This window comes from Sapajus apella, unplaced genomic scaffold (genome assembly GCF_009761245.1).
Source record: "Sapajus apella isolate SASKATOON/1434 unplaced genomic scaffold, GSC_monkey_1.0 scaffold145, whole genome shotgun sequence".
In the NCBI taxonomy this organism is placed as follows: Eukaryota; Metazoa; Chordata; class Mammalia; order Primates; family Cebidae; genus Sapajus; species Sapajus apella.
The window spans coordinates 2,088,816-2,094,585 of record NW_022437085.1 but is presented as its reverse complement, the minus strand read 5'-3'; the positions used below and the strand labels follow the sequence as shown (position 1 = coordinate 2,094,585).

Below are 5,770 nucleotides of genomic sequence, written 5' to 3'. Positions count from 1 at the left end.
ATTGGTGGATCTATACAGTTTTTCCATTCAAAAATTATATCAAAATGAAATTATTTCTAAAAGCAATAAGTAAAATAAAGAAAATATTCTATATGAATTATCTAAATATTAAAACTTTCATGAGCATAAAAGTAGTTGTTGGTATATAGTCATACACTTCAGTCAGCTTCTTAGCATGGTCTTTTTTTTAATATCATGACAATGGTGTTTTCCTGGAAGAAGATATATTTTATATGATCTTATCTGATTTTTAGTTATGAAGTGTCTTTCAATCTTCTTCAAAGTAGCAACATAAGATTGGTAAATTCAACGTTTTTAACACTGACAATTGACTTACCTATAGATCATAATATGTATACCTGAGAAAATACTTCTTTTTAATTTATTTTTATTTATTTATTTTTGTATAACTGAGTCTCTGTAGAGAGTGTCAAAAATTGCCAATGCCAACTACATTTCAAGTTGTCATGGTGGTGTATTGGAAAAAGTTTTCAATTAGCAATAATCACACCTCGGATAAACCTCATTGGCTATGATACTGCCACTGCGCAAAGCTGAGAAAATACATCTACAGTTATGAGATAACTGATGAACTCAGAACAATTTTTTTTGATCAAGGATATTTTCAATTGGTGTTTTTGTTTTTCTTTTATTATTTTGAAACGTATACATATTTTGGCTCAAATATTTTCACAGGCACTTTCTCAAAAATCAAACATACCTCTTCTCAATCTCATTGGATTTCACTTCATTAGAGAGATGCCATACCTGCAAATGTTTTCACGATAAGCCTTTCTCTACTGTGGTACTATACTCACTCAAATTGAAGTTCAAGTTCATTTTAGTGCTATGACAATTGAAAACCTATATTTAAGATTCTTAAACAATGTTTACCAAAGTGAAACCAATATTTAATGAATTAATTGACAATGAGAAATTCAGTTAAACTGTATGACACTTAGGATGATTTAAAAAGCTGTTATTTTGGCCAGGTGCAGGGGCTCATGCCTGTAATCCTAGCACTCTGGGAAGCCAACGTGGGCAGATCCCTGAGGTCAGAAGTTCGAGACCAGCTTGGCCAACATGGTGAAACCCTGTGTCTACTAAAAATACAAAAATTAGCTGGGCATGGTGGCACATGCCTGTGTTCCCAGCTACTTGGGAGGCTGAGGCAGGAGAAACACTTATACCTGGGAGGCGGAGGTGGCATTGAGCCAAGACTGAGCCACTACATTCCAGCCTGGCAACAGAGCAAAACTCCGTCTCCAAAAAAAAAAGCTGTATTTTGAAAACTCAAACTTTTCTAAAATTTACTTATTTTTTTACTTTGGATGCAAGGGGTATATGTGCAAGTTCATTAAGTGAATATATTGTGTGATTCTGAGGTCTGGGATTCTATTGAAGACACCACTCAAATAGTGAACATAGTACCCAATAGGTGGTTTTTTAACATTGGCACCCCTCTATCCTTCCCTCCTTTTGGAGTTCTCTAGTGTCTATTATTATTATCTTTATGTTCACGTGTACCCAGTCTTTAGCTCTTACTTTAGCTCTTACTGCATGTGAGAACATGCAGTATTTCGTTTTCTAAATACTAGCTTAATCACCTCCAGTATAGTGGCCTCCAACTGCATCCATGTTGCTGCAAAGGATATAGTTTTATTTCTTTTTATGGCTGTGTAGTATTACATTGTGTATATATACCAGATTTTCTTTATCCAGTCCACCGCTGATTGGCACCTAGGTTGATTCGATGTCTTTGCTATTGTGAATAGTGTTGTGTGTTAGTCTGTTTTCCTACTGTGATGAAAAATGGCCTGAGACTGAGTAATTTATAAGGGAAAGAGGTTTAATTGACTCACAGTTCAGCATGGCTGAGGAGGCTTCAGGAAACTTACAATCATGGTGGAAGGTGAAAGAAAAGCAAGGAAACTTCTTCACCAGGCAGCAGGAAGGAGAATTGCCAAGTGAAGGGGGAAGAGCCTCTTATAAAACCATCAGATCTCATGAGAACTCACGATCATAACAGCATGAGAGAAACCATCCCCTTGATTTAATTACCTCCACCTTGTCTCTACCTTGGCACATGGGAATTATGAGGATTACAATTCAAGATGAGATTTGGGTGGGGACACAATACCTAACCATATCATGCTGTAAGAAACATAGAAGTGCAGGTAACTTTTTGGAAGAACAATTTATCTTCCCTTGGGTATGTATACAGTAATGGGATTGCAGGGGCAAATGTTAATTATATTTTTTGTTCTTTTAGGAATCTCCAAACTGTTTTTCACAAGGGCCAAGTAATTTACAATTCCATTAACAGTATATTAGTGTGCCCTATCCTCTTGCAACCGTGCCAACATCTGTAATTTTTGACTTTTTAATAATAGCCATTCTGATTGATGTGAGATGGTATCACATCATGGTTTTGATTTGCATTTCTCTAATGATTAATGATGTTTAGCATTTTTAAATTGGTTTGTTGGCCACTTGCATGTCTTCTTTTGAAAGGTGTCTGTTCATGTCCTTCTCCTACATTTTAAAGGGACTGTTGGATTTATGATATTAATCCTTTCAGATACATAGTTTACAAATATTTTATCCCATTCTGTTGGTTGTATTTTTACTCTGTTGATCATTTCTTTTGCTGTGAAGAGAATCTTCAGATGAATTAGGTCCCAGTTGTCAATTTTTGTTTTGTTGCATTTGCTTTTGGGGTCTTAGTAATAAATTCTTTGCCTTAATCAATATTCCAGAAGAGTATTTCCTGAGCTCTATTCTAGGATGTTTCTAGTTTCAGTTAATACTTTTAATTTTTAATCTATCTTGAGTTAATTTTTGTATGTGGTGAGACATAGGGGTCCAGTTTCATTCTTGTACATATGGCTAGCTAGTTTTCCCAGCACTGTTTAAAGAATAGGGTATCATTTCTACATTGTTTATTTTTGTTGACTTAGTTGAAATCAATTGGTTGTAGATGTGTGGCTTCAATTTTAGGTTCTCTTTCTGTTGCATTAGTGAATGTGTCTATTTGTTTACCAGTACTGTGCTATTTTGATTACTGCAGCTTTATAGTATAGTCTGAAGTTGGGTAATGTGATGCCTCTGGCCTTTTTTACTTTTTGCCTAGGATTGCTTAGATATTCGGGCTCTTTTATTGGTTCCAGATGAACGTTACAATGATTTATTCTAACTCAGCGAAAAAATGACATTGATAATTTGATAGAAATTGCATTGTGTTTGTAGATTGCTTTAGGTAGTACTGTCATTTTAATGAACTTAATTCTCCTATGCATGAATGTGGAATGTTTTCCATTTGTTTGTGTCATCTGTGAGTTCCTTCAAGAATGTTTTATAGTTCTCCTTATAGAGATTTTTCCCATCCTTGGTTAAATGTATTCATAGACATTTTCTTTTTGGGACTACTGTAAATGGAATTGCACTCTTGATCCATTTATCAGGTTAAATGCTATTGGTGTATAGAAGTGCCACTGATTTTTGTATGTTGATTTTGTATCTCGAAGCTTTATTGAAGTAATTTTGTTAGGTTTAAGAATATTTTTGCAGAATCTTTAGGGTTTTCTAGGTATACAATCTTGTTGTCATCAAAGAGAAATAATTTGACTCCCTATTTTTCTATTTGAATGCTTTTTATTTGTTTCTCTTGCCAGACTGCTCAGCCTACAACTTCTCATACTATGTTCAATAGGAGTGGTGATAGGGGACATCCTCCTCTTGTTTTAGTTAGTCAGGGGAAAACTTCCAGCTTTTGCCCATTCATTATGTTGTTGGCTTCGGATTTTTCAGAAATGACCCTTATTAATTTGAGGTATGTTTTTTGGACACCTAGTTTATTGAGGGTTTTTTTTAAATCATAAAGGGATATTGCATTTCATTGGAAGTTTTTTCTGTGTGTATTGAGATGATCACGTGCTTTTGTTTTTAATTCTGTTTAGGTATTGAGTCACATTTATTGATTTGCATATGTTGAACCAACCTTTCATCTCAGGAATAAAACCTATTTCATCAAAGTGAATTTACCTTTTGATATGCTACTGAAGTTGGTTTGCTCATGATTTGTTGAGGATTCTTGCATCTATATTTATCAGGGTTATTGGTCATTAGTTTGATATTTTTGTTGTGTCTTTACCAGATTTTTGTATCAAGGTAACTGGTTTCATAGAATGACTTAGGGAGGAATTTCTCCTCAATTTTTTTGGAAATTTTTCAGTACAATTGGTACCAACTCTTCGTTGTACATTTGGTAGAATTCAGCAGTGCATTCATCTGTTTCCAGCACTCTTTTTGGCTAGTTAGTATTTAATTAGCGATTCAATTTTGTAATTCACTGTGGTTCTATTCAGGGTTTCTACTTCTTCCTGATTAAGACTTAAGATATTGTTTCCAGGAATGTATGTATTTCATCTAGAAAATCTGTGCATAGAAGTGTTCATAGTAGTCTACAGATTTTTTTTTTGTATTTCTTTGGGATTGGTTGTGATGCTACCTGCATCATTTCTAATTGTGCTTATTTGGATCTTCTCTCTTTTTTTCTTTGTTTATCTAGCCTGGTGGTCCATTCATCTTATTTATCCTTTCAAAGAACAAACTTTTCATTATGTTAATCTTTTGTGTTTTTGTTAGTCTCATTTTTTTTTTATTTCTGCTTAGATTTTAAGTATTTCTTTTCCTCTGCTAAGTTTGGGTTTAGTTTGTTTTTGTTCTCTAGTTATTTTAGGTGTGATGTAAAGTTATTAACTTGAGATTATCTATATTCTTGATGTAGGCATTTAACACCGTGAACTTTCCCCTTAACATTGCTTTTGCTGCATCCCAGAGGTTTTGGTATATTGTGTCACTCTTCATTTCTTTCAAAGAATTCTTTTTTAAAATTTCTGCTTTACTTTTGTTGTCTACTCAAAGGTCATTCTGTAGCAAGTTGTTTAGTTTCCATGTGTTTTTTGGTTTTGAAAGTGACTCTATGTATTATTTTTTGTTATTATTCCACTATTCTGATAAGATGCTTGGTTTGATTTTGATATTCTTAAATTATTGAGACTTGCTCTATGACCCAGCATTTGGCCAACATTAGATTATGATCCATGTGCAGATGAGAAGAATATATATTCCGTGGTTGCTAAGTGGATTATTCTGTAAATGTCTATTAGTTCCAATGGGTCAAGTGGTAAATTTAAATCCAGAACTTCTTTTGTAGTTGTCTGCCTCAATAATCTGTCAAATGCCTTCAGTGGGGTGTTAAAGTCCCCCACTGTTTGTGTGTGGCTAAGTATTTTCTTAGGTCCAACAGTAATTGTTTTATAAATCTGGGCACTCCAATGTTTGTTGCATTTATATTTAAATAGTTAAATCTTCCTTTTGAATTGAACCCTTTATCATTTTTTCTTGCCTTTGTCCTTTTTTACTGCTGTTGTTTTAAGAACCATTTTATCTGATATAAAAATAGCATCCTTTGCTCTTTTTTGTTTTCCATTTCTTCATCCCATTACTTTGAGCCTATGGATGTCATTACATGTTTGATTCATTCCTTGAAGACAGTAGAAGGTTGGGTATTATTTCTTTAATCTAATTTGACACTATGTATTTTAAGTGGAAAATATAGGCCATTTATATTCAAGGTTAATATTGATATGTGAGATTTTGTTACTTGTGTAGTGTTTTTAGCTAGTTGCCTTGTAGTGTCAATTCTGCAGTTGTTTTATAGGGTCTGTTGGCTATCCATTTCCTTGTGCTTTTATGGTAGCAAGTA

At 33.8% G+C, this 5,770-nt stretch overlaps 1 non-coding gene across 1 annotated transcript; it reads right to left on the bottom strand.

Annotated features, from left to right (window-relative positions):
• Nucleotides 1-415: 415 nt before the first annotated feature.
• LOC116540879 lies at nucleotides 416-556 on the bottom strand. Its single transcript, XR_004264622.1, has one exon. It is a non-coding gene; the product is annotated as a U4 spliceosomal RNA (small nuclear RNA).
• Between the last annotated feature and the right edge of the window lie 5,214 nt (nucleotides 557-5,770).